A 19,344-nucleotide genomic window follows, 5' to 3' on the forward strand; every position below is an offset into this window, starting at 1 on the left:
TCGTTTACTGTGGTAGTTCAGTTTTCTCTTGGATCACTGAGCTGCATTTTGGGCCTGGCAGCTGCAGGCCTGGTAGGTCTGTTATCAAGGAAACACAGGAGCACAGGGCTGCAAGAAGGGTGGATAAACCCTTTTGGTTGTTGTTAAATTAGTTACAGAGTGAAGCTGCCCCCTCTTTGTGCTCACTGTGATTAGTACTTCTGTTGGATATTGCTCTTATTCTGTTCCAATCCATCTCAGGGAGTCACTGCTCCAATGCACTGCAAATTTTGTTGGGGAAAAATGAAATTGACATGTTCATAAAATCACATTCTTTGCCTGATTTTGCAGGAATTGAGTCTAGTGAAGTGCAGTTCTCAATCCGATGAAGAAATCGTTTCTGAAGTTTGGAAGCTAATCCTTTCCAAAGGCGGTGAACTCCTGTGGGGAGATAAAAGCATGCTAGGTCCTGAGGTAATTAACGGTCAGTGTTGTGACATGAAGGCCTTTGAAAGCAACGATGTGTGTGTCTGAAGAGGAAAGGGTGATTGTTTCAAACCCCATGTTTAGTGTATTAATGTGTCATGTAATTTCTGTGAAAGAAAATTAGCTAACCAGAAGACAAACAATGCCAGGCACAGCAGAGAAGGCTTTATGATACATGATTTGAAATAAACTTGCAATTAGAAAGCTGTTAACCACTTCATTCCCCAGGGAGAAGAACAGAAGGATAGAAAAAGCATCATTTTTGAGTGTAGTCTTTGCACATCACACAAGAGTTTTTTCAGGTAAGTTTCAAGAATCTTGACCAACTTGAGGGAGTTGCCTAAATTAGAAGAGAACTCAAAGGAAGGAAACTCCCAGCTATAAATGGTAAACAAAAACCCAGGGGGAGTTTCACTGTTAAAAACAATATGCGAGGGGCAGAAAGCAACTGAATTGTTTTCTTGGCCAAATTGTGACTCAGAGTTACAAGTTTAGGTATGAACTAATTCTGTTTTCTTCCTTTGGTATTTCATTTATTGGAATTGTTTTTGATTCTGAAAGAAAGATGCCTTTTTTGTTTTGCTCGTATAAAATTATTTTCACTTTAAATATCTCTAGAGGCACAGAAACTCATTTAAAATGAAGATGCTGCTACTTCTGGGGAGATGACAAACTCAGATAGGGGTGTCTGTATGGACCCTGCAGGGATGTGGTACCTGAATGTGTTCAGATGTCTGAAGAAATAGGGTGGATTTTCAACACTGAAGTAGTAGTCCCTGTTCTTTATGTTCAGACAGCATTGTGTGCTACAGAACAGCTTGATTCATGATTAAGAACTTGTTAGGTTGGTGCAAAAATTGATTTTAACCACTTCATTTGCCATTTATTTATTTATTCATTTATTTACAGACTTTTCATAATTGGCAATAATCTAATTTATTGTATGGTATGGCAAGTCTTACACTGAATAGTGTGCAAAGAAGCCAATGCAGCCCTGGAGGCTGCTGGTAGCAGGGCAGCTGGTGAGAATGATGAAGGAACCACAGCTGCTTTTGTGGTCAAGTTTAGCTTTTCTGCTTGGCAAATTCTGTATCAGTTGTGTCCCTCCATTGCTGCATGTGTGATCCTTTTGCTAAGAACAATACAGTGTTCAGGTAATTTTACCATGACAAACTCTGTATCCATTGTATAAAAATAGATACATTGGTCTTTTGGAACAGGGCATATAACAGAAAGACAACAAAATATTTTGTTTCTTCGTTGAAGTCTTTCCTGTGGCTGGAAAGAAGACACAAGCCTTTTTCCCCTACCTGATAACTAATGAATCTTCCTCACCCTGAAAAACCTCAAACCAAGAAAAAGGCAGAAAGTCTTTCAAGTGAGAACTGAGATTTCCTCACCATTCTGTTTTTTGGTTATTAATATTTCAATAGCAGACAGACTGCAAGACCTTGTTTTTACTTTGTGATGTGCAAATAAGGATACCAAGGACATTTGATTTCGGTCTGTCCTGCCAGGAAAAGGAGTGCTGTAACAGTTGATAGCGGCTCTTTCCTCCCAGGGTGCTCCCTGGCGAGGCAGTGGTGCGCCGAGAGCTGTGCAAGCTGAGCCTGCAAGGCTCCAACCCTGTACTTGACAAGGGTGTGATGAGCCCTTCCAGTTTCATGGGAGAGAACATCCTCACACTTGGAGCTGGAGAAGCCCTGGGATTTCCCCGTCCTAGGCTATAGCTTCGTTGACAAGCTTATTTTTCACTTTAGCATAGTAAATAGAGTGTATCTCCTGCTTGGTGATGATTCATCTCTAATTATGTTTAATAATTAGAATTCCATGCTTGTCTGCTGCTTCCTCCGTGCTCTGCCAAAGCGAGTAAGCTCTGCTCTGAACAGCTCCATCTGTTGGCACCACATCTCCACAGAAAAAAAAAAAAAAAAAAAAAAAAAAATATATATATTACAGCGCACGGAGATTGCAATGTCCGACGTGGCCGCAGGGCGGTACCGAACTCAGTGACAGGGCCCTTTGGGCACGGTTTCACTATCTGAGCTAACGCGCGCGATCCCATTGCATCGTGCTACTTCAGGTTCCGTCCTGCTAGAGTGCTTGACGGTGGAGGTGTGAGCAGGGCTCGTGTCTGAGCAGGGCAGAGCATCAGCCCGTTGTTGTGTGCCGGTACCTAAATCCTCATCATGTTTCCTCCCCTAGGATGCTGAGAATGTGTCTTCAGCATTAAGCCTCCATGTCGTGGTCTTTGTCAAAAGTTCTGCTCAGGCAGGTTAACATTCAACACAGACTTCCTTCTGTTTTTAAGGACCTAAAGCCTACTGCCGAGCACCAGTAAATTCAGCTGTCTCTCTGGAGGCTGTCACTCTGCTGGAGCAGCTGCAGAGCTTGCAGTAGGCTGGCATTGATGGGTACAGCTTCATTTCCTTGTAATTGTCCAAAGCTGGAGCTATTAGAAATAATAAGATTACAAGCATGCTCACAAGCAAATAGTTTTGCCTTGTATGGTTCATACAGGTTTCTGCCTCAAAGGAATAATTACCTGCCTTCTTGAAAATGTTTTGTTATTTCACTGTTCTTGGTATGTAGATATGAACAGGCTCACAGAGTATCCAGTGCTTGACATCAAGGTGTGGGTATTTTCAGTGCTGACATTTCTTACATGTATCCTGATCGTTTGGTCCTAAAGCAAGAATGAGGCTGTCCACATTCTACAGGTTTATTCTTTGTTGTTGTTGTTGTTTTTTAAACATTTTTTTTTCCTTAAGGGACATCAGATGTTTAGAGTATCAGAAAGCAACATGTCTTTATGATGAGAGTAAATATTCTGATTTTTGGCAAAGGATTTTTTTTTCACCTCCATAAAAGGGAAAAGAAACTTCCTAGCTAAATGAATACAAGCAGTTGGTTTCTCATGCTGTCACATGCAGCATGCAATAATATCCAGCCTTGTTTGTGAACGAACAGTTCTAACTACAGATGAAAAATGATTCTTAAAAAGAAAAAGCAAAACAAAACACTGTGCCCTTTGTTTGCTTATCTTCAGTTGTGACTGTCCTTTGGAGATTGAAGCCTGGGCCAGAGCTGACATAACCCAAGATAGATTACTTCCATGAACTTCAGCAAGAGTTTGGGTTGGACAATGCAGTGTTGCAAAACATTGTGCCTCTCAGAAGGGCAGGAGTATAAATTATTCATGGTAAAGGCTTTAAAGAGTGTGATGTGAACTATACGGCAGTCACTTCAGATTTCCAGACTTTTCTGCCTGGAAATGGGAAACACCTCTGGGCATTCTGTTGCTGCTCTCTGGCATGGCTTGGATTGCCTTCGCTTGGGCGTAGGCACAGCCACCCCAAGAAGGAGCAGCAACAATCAACAGAAGGGCACTGGTCAAGGCATTAGCAAGCTATGGAAACACGCTTTCCTCCTGAGAATTAAAAGACAAGAGAATAAGAAAACAGTTTTTCCCCCATTCCACTGCCACATTCCCATGTTGGAAGGCAGGCTCTCTGCTGCCCTTTGATTGCCATAGGTTTCCTTGATGATTTCACAGCTGCCTGATGTTGCAGAGCAATTTCCAGCCTCGTGCAGGATTCTCTACACTTCTGCAGCTGTAATTGTGATGACTGTGGCCATATGTTTGAGGACTAATCTCCTCCAAAGAGCTGAGTTGCAAAGAGACAACAGGCAGTTTTAATGGTGGGCACATTTCTGGTAGGTGCTTGCATGATGTGTTGGGAGCTAAAAGGATCAAGGAGTCAAGTTTCCGGAGCACATTGTAGGAAGGGAAAAAGAGAAAAAACTAAAATAGAACTACTTCCACTTCAGAAGTTTTTTGGCTGTATTTGTAACCAAATGAAGTTCAGATCAGAGAAAGCAGCTACATCCTTGAAATAACCCCCATTCTGCCTGCTTGCTGAGCTACCCAGACTGATTTGCCGCAGGCTTGAGATGTCTTCTCATTTTGAAGAAAAAGCACTACCATGGCTTGGGAAATGTGAGCGTGTCTGACTTTGGTTATGGAAAAGCTACTAGGCAGAAGTATGAAAGGCTTGCTGGTAAATCATTTACAAGAAAATATCTTGCTCTGCATGGGGTTTTCAATAAGGGGGTCATATTTAATGACCTGCTTCAAATGTTATTATAAATCTTTACTTCCTCACCCTCTAAATCACAGCTGCCTAGTGCTCCGTATGCTGTCCCATTAGAAGTGCCACTAACCTGTGAACATGTTGGAGTTTGGAGCCATGTGGCCCCGTGGGGTGGTGGGAGGTGCAGAAACATGAGGAGTCATCAGGCATCCCAGGGACCATGCCTGTCCCTCTCTCAGCTCCTATGTTTTCATAGCACTGGCCACCTCCACACAACACAAGGCCTTTGGGAGCATTTTGACAACTAGTCCTGAGTAACCTAAATGAAAGCATGTCCCTGCTGCATAAACAAAAACAGTTTTCAGGAGGATAAAGAGGGCAAGTGTTCAGCCTAGATTGAATGATGCCTTTGAGTTATGCAGGGAAACTTCTTCCAAACTGCATAATAAACCTCATGCCTGCCTAGGACAGTCAGCAGGGCTTCACTGTAAGCTGCTCCAGAGCCACCTGTGGTTAAACCTCTGAATCCCCTTCAGGTGATGCACAATCTGCAACAGCTAGAGGAGCACAAGTGCTGGCAGCTCATGGTACACTAGAGCCTGGCCAGATGGATGTCTGTGTATGAAAGGGGAAGCTCCCTTCCTATTCAGAATAAGCATCTCACCTTTGAAAGGCAACAGCCAATGCAAACACAAGGGAACACAAGGCCCACAACCAGTTCCTGATGGAGATCTGACCTTGTGTTGGAAGGAGGCTGTGGGCTGCTTTTATCTGTTTGTTTTACACAGTAAATAAGGGAAGAAAAACCCCAGGTCTGTCTGTGGAGCCACTGACTCCTTAAAGAAGTGCCTTTTTTCTATCTTTAGATGATGACTTTATAAAAATAACTGTGTATCACATATCTTTTTTTGCCTATGTCACAGCCAGCAGTTCCATAGGTTATTTAGAAAAATTTTATATGATAAGAATATGCAAGTGAAAGAGGAATGTCTTTTGAAGGATATGTTTAATATAATAGTACTTTAACACTTTAAAAAATAAGACAAAGTCTTTAAGATTATCTCTTCAGTCATAGTGAGCATAAAAATAAAAGTCAAAGCATACTTAAGGTTTTACTCTTTCTTAACAGAACTGTCTTAGCTGAGGAGAGAAAATAGGGCTTATGTTATGGCTTCTAAGTAAATAGGTCATTTTGGATTTTGGGGTGAAAGTGAAGTAAGGAGCTGGGGAAGATAGCATGAATGCAAAAATACAAACAAATTTTTTAGCAGTGTCACAACTACCATAAATAAAGTTGTGACAGAATGTAGAGACCAGCAAGGGATATACTCTGGCTGGGCCGTCTTATCCTCTGCACACAAACTAAGACTGGTGTTTGCTAAGGCTTTCTGTGTACATCATAAAGTGTATTTTCCTGAATCTCTTATTATTACTCTTTCCCCTGCACACAAATAAGATTTTAATTATAGAAGACATTTTGGTAGTCTTTTGTGGGCAGTTTGGAGGAGGGGAGATGAGTGTTGGTTGAGTATTTTGGTTTCTCTGTACAAATGCAGGGAAGTTTGAGCTCAGCTCAAACATTGGGCAGGTGTCTCAAGTCTGGTTTGCATTTAACTTTCCAGGGCTTTATTGAGAAGACGATGTCTGAAGTCACTGTGAATGGGTGAACACAGAGTTCCTATGGTTTATGCAGGTAATGTCCACATCAGTGCAGTTGACACAAATCTGCCTGACCACCCTTCCTCCTCTACACCACAGTAGACCCACTTGCGCGTCTATTGGTCTGTTGCCTCCAGAAGGCAGCTTAGCAGCCCCTGGTCCCTTCCCTCCCCTGCAGTTAGACAGGAAGGCTCCCAACTGCAGCTTCTACAAGGATATGACTCTGTGCAAGATAAAGCTGTAAAAGCAAAAAACAACAGGTGTTGCAGAAATGCTGAGTCACAGCTTGAACCAGTGATTGAGCACGTGGTAGGAAGGCAGGGCCAACCCAGGGGAGCACAGGTGCATGCAATGAGCCAGGATCCACCCATTCCCACACCTCATTTAAGGGCTGGCAGTGGAGGCAACGGTAGTTTTCTGGAGATCTCTCCATTTCTGAAGGTAAGTAGCTTTTTCTTTTATCTTTGTGCCCATGTAGTTGTGTTTGAGCAAATCCTTAATTGCTGCAGCCTGGTCTCTTGCTGTTCTGCTGCTGTTGTTGTTATGCTTTTTATTGTGTTACAGTTGGCAGCTGTATTTTTTTGCTTGTACATTTTGCAGCTTTGTGTGGGAATACAAATGTCTGCCTGGATAGTATAGAAGTCTCACTAACCAAAGTAATTCATATGAAGACTCAGTTTACTGAATGTTGTACTTCTTGGCTGTTGCTCTCAGAGTCTTGTCTGATATAATAATATTCTTCTGATGGGTTTAATTGTGGTGGAACAGATTACTGGACTGATCTTGCTAATCCAGGCAGGGACCTGAGACACCTGTGCTGAAACAGTACCAACATTTGATGCAGTAGTACAGGTTTTCTCTGTCTCCACTGAGCAGCACTGAAGTACAAAAAAAATGCCCCTGCCCACTCTATTTGTTTGTTCAGTACTCCTCCATCTCCTTTTTACTTACACAAGATACTGGCTCACTTGGTAACCTCTAATGACAGTTTAAGGCTCACCACCCTCTACTAATTGTGTGGTGTTAAAAATACAAGTTTTTCCAAATGAGGAGCAGCAGTAAGTGAATGCAGGGAATGCTTCTTCTCCGTAACGTGTTTACTTTGTCCCACACTGTTGTTTTGGAAGTTGCTGTTTTCATAGAATATGAGTGCAAAGCCTTGTAGGTCTAACCTGACTCTTTCTAAGTATGTTTTCTGGGGATGGTCATGCTGGCTGAAACACAGGCTGCTTCTCACAGTGAAAGATGTGAACTCAAAATGAGGTTGTAAAAACTTGATTACTAGATATATAGAGGCCTTTCAATTAAAATTGGCCACGCTGCTGTAGGATCGTTATTATTGGTCAGACACTTCCTGAAATGCTCAACAACTCTCATAGAGTGGTGTCAGGAGTTAAAATTACCAGCGTTTCTGTGGGGTTTTTGAAAAGCCTTCTGTTCTACCAACCACTGTATCAGAAGTGGTCAATATTTCCTCATGTTGGTTCGTGGGGAAATAACAGGAAGAATCCTGAATGAGCTATTCATAAACTGTACTACAATGCACATTCATCTGCTCTGATGAGAGGTTCTTGCCTATAGCAAAGCTGTGCTGGATGAGAGGAGCAAATGGCTTTGTTTTCAGTTTGTGCTTCAATGTGAACCTCAGATTGACACAGGATGGTCTGAGAACCCTTGGCAAACACTCTTGGTGAGCTGTGGTAGGAAACTACAAAGATAAGTGGGCTACAGTGTCATCGCTTTCTAGCTAGTCTTTTGTCAGGAACCAAACCCAAAATAGCTTGAACCCCAAACTAGCATAACTTATGTGGGACAGAAATACAGCCTTTCTCTGCTGTGATCCTATGCCAGTGCTGTTTCTAGGAGCCTGTTCCAGTGCCTCACTGCTCTTCCTGAGAAGAAATTTTTCCAAATATCCAACCTGAACCTGCTATGACACAACTTAAGGCCTTTCTCTCTTTTTAGCATGTAGGTTTGTGTGCCCCTCATTTCTGTTTTCCTGTAAGTGTATAGTATGTGGTTTGTATTTGCTGTGGATCTGCAATACTGCAGAAAGATTAATCATACACTCCTATTTTCTGCTGCTGCTTTATTGGTATGGTTGTCTTGTGGCACTTCTGAAATATTTGCAAAGGTTTTTTTTTTTTAATAGAAGTAAATATTGACTTTCAGTAGGAATAGCCAGCTCTTTGTGTTGTTTGAAATTGAAAGTCCTTAGCAATGCTGAACTAATGGTATACTTGAACTCTTCTAAACGATTGTCTTAGATAACCATTGAGTGTTGCATCATTGCTGGGTAGTTCAATTTATATCCATCTTTAAAAGTAGTTTGCTTGTCTGTTCAGGTATGAGTTGGTTGCACCAGCCAGAAATTGCTGTTGTGCTAATAGGTTCTGTGTTGGGTCCTGGACATGGTCAGGAACTCTGTGGCTGGGGATTCAGCTGGCGAGGGCCCTGCTGGACTCTTGTGTTAATGCACTTCTAGATTTATCAAAGAGCAAATAAATAAAGCAGTATTTGGCCACTGGCATGTTTTGTGCTTGCTATGTAGTTGTGTTTGAGTTTGAAAAAACCACCTTGAGAACAAGGTGAACAACTTGCTCCCTCTCACTGAAGAAAAGTTTCTCCTCCAACCCCAGGTGCACTTCTGTCAAAGTGAAATAGATTTTGAAATAGATTTACAGTGGCTTTATGGGCCTCCAGACTGTAGTGTCTTATCATGATGAGATGAAGAAGCATGGGTGGCTGCTGAGGTTTGCTGCAGGAGATGGCTGTATGCTCTGCAGAGTGCAGCATCATGGTTCTAGGTCACTAATGAGAGCTGCTTATTAACATTGATTATGGGCAGTAAGGGATCCAAACGAGGTGACAGGCTCTTCCCAAAGTCTTGCTTCCTGCCCGACTACCTTGCTGGCATATGATTGGGGAAGGTGTGAAATCCTATTGTTTCCTGGAGACACGATACAAGCAGAGCAATACACCAGAGCACTTGTGTCCAGAGAACAAAACCAGGTAACTCAGCCTACACTATTCTCAGTTTGGGCATGAGGCTTGTCGTGTCCTAGCATAGTGCGAGCAGAAACTAGCTGCTATTCTGTGAGGCAAATAAACATGTATGCCCACATGTAAATTATTTGGGGAACAAGATGCCTTTCTCCAACAGTTTTCTCAAAATGACTTCATATAGGAAAGTTGTATTTCTCGCATCTGGCTCTTGAACATTGTTTTTCAGTTACATGGTACTTTCTGTAATAAGCAATGAAAATTCAGGCACAAGGATATAGTGTGTGTTTGTTCCATGAAGTTAGAACCATGTTGATATTTTGGGGGGGGGGGGGGGGGGGGGGGGTGGGGGGATGAAAAGCTCATTTAATACCAGTCCAGCTATTTATACCTCTTGCACAAACTTAAACATAACAAAAAATGCAACATAACTCATGAAGCAAAGGAGCGTCTTTGCCAAGTGTAATATTTGTATTTGGAAACATGGTCTATATTGTATGAAGCAGTAGCCTTCTAACTGCCTCCAAGGTTTCTTTTGGCTGATGTTTATCCAAACAGTCTTGCTCTTCATTCATTTTAATCACTGAGAGGGAGCTGAGTGTTTTTACACTGGAAGACTGGTGAAGCTCAGTCTCAGCTCTTTCAGCTGGCGCCGAATGCCCTCCACTACTTGCCAGGGTGCAGCAGGCCTCACTGCATGCCAGCAGTGGGCTGATGTGCACAGCCCTGATGCACAAGTGCCTTCCTGCTCTGCTCTGCTGCTGTTCAGGCACATCCCAAAGTTTTGTGTGCTGACACCTCTCTTCTGCCTTTAGTTTTGTCCTGTGTGTCCTGTAGATCTTGCTCACTTGAAAGAAGAGAGTCATGGCACCTTTGTTTAATGGAGGCAATGCCCTTTGCCGTCATGTCCATGTGCAACTTGAGCAAACTGCTGGGTGTGGGAGAAGTGCTTGCACTGGTGCCATCAGGGACGGGTTTAGAAGTTTGGAAAGTTTGCAACTCAGAAATGTCCACCAGCCTCTGCCCTGGAAACAGTAGTATTCAGCTAGAAGATGGGAACACGTCATCTTTGGCTGATATGGTGAAATGTGGGCACTTACTTTGTAAGTGAGGCTGGTGTCTTTGTCACTTAATTCCCCTCTAGGAGAGGTTAGCAAATATTCTCAGTTCCTTTTTTCCCCCTCAAGCTCTTCTAAAAATAATGTTGTTAAAGATTATAATGTGTGGTTGTCCAGACTACAAGACTACATTTAAGCCTTACTTTGTTAAGCTTAATTCACTCAGACCTATATATGAAGCTAAGCATGTGCATAAGAGATTGCAGGGCAAGCTCTTCAAGTCCTTGCCCTGAAGAGCTGAGGATGTCAGCATGTATTTCAAGGGGTCTCTTAAACACAAAATATCAGAAGTTCTGGAAATGGTATAATTAGGAATAAGGTACGGTTGCAACAAAACACTGGGAGCAAGGAGTGGGGAAGACATGAGTCATTCAAATATGAGTCAGAGGTTTAATGATAATGCAGCCTTTGGAAGAAACAAAGACTAAGCTGCATTTCTCTACTTTCCCTATCTGTCAGTGTTATGGCACACTGCTATGGGCCTCACTGATCCTGACGCTATCACAGCAGCTATTTCTGCATGTGGGTGAGTTGTTCCTGAAAAATGCAGTTGGCGCAGACCACTCTTATTTTTCACACAAGGAATGCAGGTTTTCCTGTTCCACAATTTTTTTTTTTTCAATGAACGTAGTTATTGTTTTCACTCAGGAAAATCCTCTGTCTGTCTGCTAAAACATATATATTCTAATGTTTATACACTAATATATACATAGTAGTACAAGAAAGCTATACAGTCAATGGAGTCATAACAAAATCTGGCAGGATTGGAAGCAAGAAAATAGAAGCAAGTATTCTGATTTGTCTCTAAAGTTGGAGCTATTGTTCATCTGGGCAACTTCTTTATGTATGGAATGAAGGCAGAGATCTGTGTTTTGGGGGAAAGCCACACTGTGGATAAGTGTAAAGGAATTCTGCCACGGCTTTGCTATGAATTATACGTTGTCTGAAGGATTTAACAATATCACAGAGTTCATCAAGAATAGGAACACTCATTTTCCTATCTTTTTCTGCCAGCAAAATGAAGAAGTGATTTTAAGTTCCTTAAAGAAAATCCATCTGGTAGCTGTGCCAGCTCTGTCTTCCTCATGTTCGTGTGCATTTGCTTTGTTCCTGGTCCCAGATGGATTTCTGAAAATGGCATGGGGATGCCAAAATGCATCTGAAGACACATATCATCAGTATGCACAAATTGTAAAGAATGCACTCCCTGGAGCGATGGGTGATTTCATCAAAAGTGACTTTCCAGCTATGCTGAAACCTTTCATGTCTCTTGTGCAATCTGCAATGCTAAAGCAAACAATTCGAGTGCCAGATTGTCTTAAGTATCTGAATACTTCAGCTTATTAAAGGGCCGCAATCTTATCAAATCAGAGAAAATATGAAGTCTCAAAAACAAATTAAGCTGCTATAAATACACCCAAGTAGATATAATCAATTTCTCTCTCCCTCCACAATAAACAAATCAATCAATCAACAGACTTCTAACCTATCAAATACTTTTAATTAAAGCACTGAGGCGCACCTGCCAAACTTCTGGGTTTCTGTAGCCCTTGGGCAACATTCTCTCTCCTTGTGCAGTGTTGTGTTTCTTGTGGAGCTTTCTCCACATCTCACCTGGGAAAGAGCAAAGAGAATGGGGGTCTCTGTTGGGGCCACATAGTAGTATTACTTAACTCCTGTTTTGGATATGGCAGCCAGTATAATAAGCTATGAAAATAGTAAAATGGGGCAAATGCAGGTAATGCAGTTAAGGGAAGTTCTCAAAAGGGCGGGGTGGCAGCAGGGAGATGTGCTCATTGAAACTGAAACGAACACCAGGAGTCTGTTGGAGTGGGTGTGAGTGGGGACAAAAAAACACAAGTGTACATTCATGGAAGTTTGAACATTACATTTCATGGAAAATTAGAAGAACTGAGGAAGTGAGAGAGCAAGTAACAGCCTTCAGCTGCATGGAGCATGTGTGCAAGGTGGAAGGGAAGATGTTGCTCTGTGGGTCCATTACTGTAGAAAGGGGTGCACAGCCTTTAAAGTAGAAAGGAAGAAGGGTCATGCAAAAACCTGACAGAGAAGAAGAAATCTTGCTCAGGTTTGGAGCAAACCATACATCAGGGGAAGTTTTCTCAAAATATGTAGAACAAATCTCTGCCAGAAGTGCTCACTTTGACCAGCTCTAAGGCAGGATGATGGCCTGGACTCCCTCATGAAGACTGCTGCAGCCTGATTTTCCTCTCACTGGCAGCACTGCTGACTGCTATAGCTGTGCCCTCTGTAGCATGTAGAAGCAGACGACGTGTCAATGCAGAGTTTTGGATGTGGTGCCTGTATTTTTCCCCTTCTCCTTTTCCAGCCTTCAGGAACAATCTTACATACTCATCAAGTTTCAAAACAAGTTAAAGTAGGTCACATCATAACTTTACCAGCTGATTTATTTCAAGAGTAAACCAGTGATGAATTCCATACAGTCTGATGTCTCTTTCAGTAAAGGCATGATTGGTTTTTTTTTTTTTTTGTTACAAGGTCAGTATTTTTGTGGCACTTCTCTTCAACTTAAAAGGAGGCTTATATGAAGATGCTTCTGTTGTTTTCTTTTATGTTTTTTTTTTAAACTCATCAAGAAGGTTTTTGTGTTCAAAGGCAACGCTTGCATTCTCCTAGAAGCTGTTTTGTGTGTTTTTTTTTTCCTTTTTTCTTGCTATGGATTTCGGCTGGATCAGTTTCCTGGCTTGAATCACTGTATTAACACCAGAGTAGATGCGAGGGCTGGCAGGAGCACGGCAGTGAGCACATCTGGCTGGAGGCAGGGGGTGAGGATGTGAGACAGGGTGGGTAGGAAGAACAAAGCACATCTGACCCCTGGGCACCTTTCTGAGGACCTACCTATACCACCAGAGGAGCTCCCAGCTGTTGGGTAGAAACATAAGAGCAATGGCAATGTGCAGACATGGCTGTCCCCAAAACTGATTTTAATCCGTAGCTTTTGTTTTCACTCCACACCCTGCAGGGACTTGAGCAGGTTCCCTTGCAGGATAAAGCCATCTCTGCTGCCTCAGCAGCCTCACCCAGAGGTTTTTGCTCCCTCTTTCCTCTCCCCGGTGCTCTCCACATGTAGCCTCTTTTTTTTTTTTTTTTCTCCTCTCACCCCCCCTCCAACAAAAGCCCATTGCTCAGGTCTGATGCAGAAGAGAGACCAGATCTGGTCCTGGCACAAGGCTTCTCACCCCACTGGTGGCTCCTGGGGCTGGGCACGTGTTTGGTCCTGGCAAAGGCTTTACAATCTAACAAGCAGAGGATGAGGAGAGAAAAACGTGGTCCAGTTTAAGCCAGAACATGCTGCACATATTTTTTGCATCCCACAGTTGGTGGTGTTTGCAATCCATCAGTGAAGGCATGCTGTGCCAGCAGCTTTGTTGGTGGAGCTTTGGAGATGCTTCTCCCTCTTCCACTTGCTTCCTCATCATCCCCTGTATCTATTAGAAAGGGCTGAAGGATGGGGCAGCAAGAAGAGTTGGGCTTTGGTGTGGCCAGTGAGGTTACTGTGGCAGCTAGACCGGACTTACTGCTCCCTTCTTTTTTGGCTGCATTCTGGATGGCAACAGAGGAAACTTTGTAGCTGGTGTTGTAAGGATGCTCTTCGGCTGCTGGGCCTGTACTCACTGCTTGCCTGAGTGCTTTGTGACTGGTTGCAGGCAGGGCATCTGCCTGAGCTCATCTGGGATAGGATAGGATATGATGGAGCAGGGCTGTACCACTGTGAGCCCATCTGCCCACCTGTGCCCCTCAGAAGAGTTTTGGCAGATGCAAGCAAACCTCCATGAAGAAAATGTCTGTCCTTTGTGCTTTCATCATAACCAAGCTTACACAACTGGCTTTGTGACTCATCCTTTTGGCAGTGATTGCATTTAATGAACTGAAGGCTGCGGTTTCACCCTACAGAGAACAAAGGCCTCCTGGATGCAGGACAGTGAGTCATCAAGCTACCCTGTGAATAGCACGTTCCTGAGAGCCACCTAGAACAGATGCCTGTGCAGGCTTTGTGCACCTGCCAGTTTGCACTCAAGGAATGGAGGGCCCATGCAGGTTCTACTTTGAGGCTCAGAGGGTTTTTAACATAGGCATAGGCTTTGCCTTGCACAGCGTGGCAGCTGCTCAGTTTTGGTCTGAAATGATGGTGGAAATGAGATATCATCACCGAAATCTTAGAAAATATCAGCATCAAAAACACTAGTACAGCTTGTGTGTTTAGAACTGAACTGGATGTCTATAGGAAAAATGGTTTAGAGTCAGTTCCCAGTTTTGCCACAGCCCTTCTTTCCTGTCCTGACTTTGGGCAGGTTAATTCTCCTGGTACCATCACATGCACAAAGATTTTCATGCTTTAAAGCTATACAGATGTTCAGCTTATGATCATTTATACTAACTGGAACTCTTGAGATGTGTTTCTTAGAGAAGCTTTGCACTGTGGCATATAAATGTGCTGAGGTTAGAGTGTGTGGCAAACCATACTGGGTCTGGCTGTGCTCCTGCTGCCCATGCCTGCCAGTCCCCCTGTAGGTGCGCAGGAGCTGGCTGTTGTGTTTTTAACATGGTGCTCATCTGAGAAGGCTGTATGTACAGACTGACGCTAGGTCCGTCCCTGCTTTGTCTGGAAATTACGCCCACAGTTGAGGAATGCTCTTGGGAAGGGGTTGTATGAGCTTTGATTTATGGGTATAGTTAAGCTTGCAGCTCATGGTCGTCCCCTGGAGCCCTTCAGTTATGTGTCAATAATCTAATGAAGTTTGCATTACCATTGCCTATGGTTATATGCAAGAGCATGGAAGTACTCAAAGCCTCACCCATATGTGTTTGTGTGGGATCACCAAGAGTCTTTATGGTTGCCCAGGCTTTGAGCTCTTTGTCTAACAGCACCAGTTTCAACTGGTTTTTGCAATAGGATTGCCTGTCCATGGGAACTGAACTGTTCTTGAGAATGGAGCTATTTGATGGGTCCCAGTTAGCTATGGTCCAGTGAGCAGTGGCCCCAAGACAGCTGATGCTGTCTCCTTGCCCCAGTGAATATCTGAAATAGTGGTGTGGGGTGACAAAGGAGCTGCAGTTTCCCATCTCAGCCCCCTGGTTCAACACGTACAAAGCATTTCATTGGCCATTCCCTGCTTTTTCTCCTGGGATGAAACCATCTCTCCTTCCTTCCTGACTTTGCTGGGGAGTGATTCAGCATGGGCATGCAGACAAGGTGCTGCAGACCCGGATGGAGACCTGGAGGGCTTTGTGCTGATGTCTGCCTCAGGAGGGGACCAAGAAGGCCAAGTACTAGTACACTGCTTTAGTTCTGTTTCAGGCTCCTTCATGACTACCAACAACTCTAAAACTGCTGTTTCCAGTTCTTTGCTTCCTAAACCATTTGCTTTGCAAAACTGTTGCTGAGTTTGATTCACAAAACTGCTCTGAGGCCTTGGGTGTGAAATACTATGATAAAAGAAGGCATTCCAACTCTTCATTACATTGCACATTTTAAATAATGGAAAATTGGTCTAAAATACAATAAAATTAGCATAAAAAAGAATGTTTTCCAATTGCCTGTCAGGATCTCTTCATTCTCATAACTGTTTTCGTGTGAAGCAATGAGTGTAATGCTTGTTGATAGTTGTTTGTTCCCTTGTTGTCTTGAAGTAGCTGGAAGCAATTTACAAGAGTTACTCTTGCTCAATGTCTAGGAAAAGAAGGGAATGGAAAATGTTTACTTGCTTCTTGTTGGTAAAGAGTTCAATTCCCGAAACAGCAGAGTGGAATAAAGATGAATCAACCCTTGCTGTTGACTTCAGAGGATGAGGGCCCTGTCCCATGCTGCTCATGCTTGCTGACGTGGAGCAAAGGTAGATGTCAAGCCCCTCTATGTCCATGGCCGCATCAGTGCGTTGCAATGTTTGTCTGTGCCATTCCCGCTACAGGAGAAAGCTGTTATGGGAAAAGTAGCTGTATAAAGGACAGGATCATCTACTATGTCATGCTATGTGCAGGTGCTAAGTATTTTTCCTGTCAGCATGTGGTATGGTCCACTTGACATGTTCCTGCATTGGCTGTGCCACCAGTCCTTTACTGCCAGAAACACCGTTTTGCTCACTTTATGCAAATCTGAATTTTAGAATCATAGAATCATTAAGGTTGGAAAAGATCACTAAGATCATCATGCCCACTAACCATGTCCCTTAGTTCTGTAACTACATGTTTCTTGAAAACCTCCCAGGTGATTTCTCTACCACTTCCCTGGGCAGCCTGCTCCAATACTTCACCACTCTTTCAGAAAAGAAATCTTTCCTAATATCCAGCCTGGACCTCCTCTGGCATGATTGAAAGCCACTCCCTCTCATCCTGTCACTGTTACCTGGGAAAAGAGGCAGACCCCTCACCTTGCTCCGCCCTCCTTTCAGGCAGTTGTAGAGAGTGATAAGGTCTCCTGTGAACCTCCTCTTCTCCTGACTGGACAATTTCAGTTCACTTATCTGCTACCCATAAGACAACTTCATTGTCCTTCTCTGGACGTGCTCCAGGGCCTCAATATCTTACCTGTAGTGAGGGGCCCAACACTGAACACAGTACTCAAGGTGTGCCCTCACCAGGGCTTAGTAGAGGGATGATCACCTCCCTCCTCCTTCTGGCTGCACTATTTCTGATACAAGCCAGGATGCCATTTGCCTTCTTGACCACCTGGACACCCCCAGATTTCTTTACTCCACACAGCTTTCCAGGTCCTCTGCCCAAAGCTTGTAGTTTTGAATGGGGTTGTTGTGACCAAAGTGCAGGACTCAGCACTTGGTCTTATTGAAGCTCGTGCAACTCGCTTCAGCCCATTGATCCAGCCTATCCACATCCCTCTGTATGGCCTTCCTACCCTCAAGCAGATGAAAACTTCCTCCCAGCTGTGTGTCATCAAAGACAGTGTGCAAATATTTTTGATCAGTCAGGGTTTGTTTTCACACATTACTTTCATGTATGCATGTTTCTTTATTGAATGAGTGCTGGCATTTGGAGAGAGTTAAACTATACCCTCCTTTTTTGACTTGCCCAGGGACTATCCTCCTCTCAGCACAGAGCATCATGGGTTGTTCTTTCTGACTTCCTGCAGATAGGCTAATTAAATGAAACAGCATCGTGCTTGATTTGATAAGAAGATGAATTCTTAGCTAAATTTACCTAATGCTTTCCTGATTTGTATAGATTTTGCTCTCTCTTTCTACCTTGAGCTGGACAAAGATGTGGTCTTAGTCAAGCAATCAAACATCAAAGAGAGCCCATGTGTATAAAGTGCCTTATCTGTGCTGGAATTCAGCTAGAAGAGACAAACTATCTTCAGTGCGAGGTCTGGTAAAGCCTCTTCCACAGAAAAAGTAGAAATTAAAAAAAAAAAAATTGGCATGAGGAGTGTTTTGGGATAAGTCAGGGCAATGCAGTGGCTGTTCTGGTGGTAGTGATCTGTGCTGTCAGAGAGCTCATAGACGGGATGTGCAAAGCTGATGTGCAATGGCAAGGTAGTGATAGGGCAAGAGGCTGTTACTTGTCCCCCATGTGAGCAGTAATCAGGGTGATCTGTCTTTTGGAGCAGTTTTCCAGACAAGGTCCAAGCTCATTACAGCACTGTTCACTGAGTGTGGCTGCTGGCTTTACCTGAAAAATGGGCTGTGGGCAGACAAACAGGGAGTACTGGTGCAGAGAGCAGCTCGTGGCACCCTTGGGCGTGTGGATGTTCTTTAGCTGTCTGTGTGGTGATGGCTGCTGCTGTTTCCCCTCTCTGCCTCGCCACCGGGTGATGAGCTTCTCTGGGGGCTCTGCCTCTGATGCTGTAGAGCAGCTCTATGCCTACTGCAAGGTAAGAATTTTGCAAAGGGAGTTATTTTGGAGAAACAGGTGGCTATGCTTGGGAGGAAAAATCTCCTGCTTTCTATCAGTTTTGCTCTTTCCTTTTTAAGTTCCAGTTAAAGAGGCTTCTGCAGCTCACAGTGTTGTTACCAGCCTGGAAGTGTTGGATGGACTCCCTGGCCTTGCTGATCACCCTTGTGCAGCTGGATTAGCTGCTCTCATCTCCTTTTTAACACAGACAGTTAGTCTCTCATCAAATCCTGACATTTAACACATGTAGTTTTGCTTGCCCAGGCTTAAAAAGGAAGTATTCAAGCTAGAGCCACCCACAGTGTGTTTTGTTAGATTTGGCTGATCTAACCTGTACCATATAGCGATCGCTTCTAGAATGTAACATTCTGAATCCCGTAAAATTGTGCATTTTAATGAATGAAAATCTTTTCTTTGTGGCTAAAATCACTCCCACAACCTTTGTGTGATAGAGAGCAACTACAGAAAGTATGTGTGGTTCCTTAAACTGATAGAAAGTTAGCGCAGTCACAAAAGGCACACATGGCTTTAGCACTGCTGCTGAGAAGGAAAAATGAAGAAAGCCATTGCTCAGTAAGGAAAAGGCAGGGCTGAAGAATGGCTTCTGCTGGGGGGAATGGCTTCTTCCTGGGGAAGCTCCCCCTCGTGCAAAAAAAACCCCATTCCCTGAACACCCTAAGAGAAGGAGGGCTCTTCTGAAGGTCTGTTCCTGCAGATGCTGCAACGAGCTGCTATAAAGTGCGTGGCTAGAGGATATCCTAAATATACTTACATTCATATAAATATGCATGCATGTGTTTGTACTATTTATGAAATATGAAGCCAGTGGTTTCTTAGCCAACCCCTTAATTTGTCTGGAACAGCGCAGGCATAATGGAAACTGCCTACGCATTTTTCCATTAAAAGTTACAAAGTGGAAAGGAAGGAGAAACTGGTGATAGAAAAACACATGCTCTGTCAGCTGTCACATCAGTGTCTTGCAGCCAGGCAGCACTGCCTCCACACTGGTTTGTGGACAAATTGTCCTCCTTATGCTGGTGCTTACCGCTGGTCTCCCCCTGCAAGTGCACTCCTGCCCTGGCGCTCTTGGTGTAGGCTGGGGAAGGGATGTGGCTGTGCTT

The 19,344-nt window shown here is 43.6% G+C and overlaps 1 long non-coding RNA gene across 2 annotated transcripts in view; it reads left to right on the forward strand.

Moving 5' to 3' along the window:
• Positions 1 to 462: 462 nt before the first annotated feature.
• Positions 463 to 19,344, forward strand: part of LOC107052858 — a 97,376-nt gene continuing 78,494 nt past the window's right edge. The window contains exons 1-2 of one of the 2 annotated variants that reach the window (XR_005858755.1): positions 463 to 767; positions 6,182 to 6,252. This is a non-coding gene — a long non-coding RNA (uncharacterized LOC107052858). The other variant, XR_005858754.1, reaches the window with a different exon arrangement.

This window comes from Gallus gallus, chromosome 3 (assembly GCF_016699485.2).
Source record: "Gallus gallus isolate bGalGal1 chromosome 3, bGalGal1.mat.broiler.GRCg7b, whole genome shotgun sequence".
Classification (NCBI taxonomy): domain Eukaryota; kingdom Metazoa; phylum Chordata; class Aves; order Galliformes; family Phasianidae; genus Gallus; species Gallus gallus.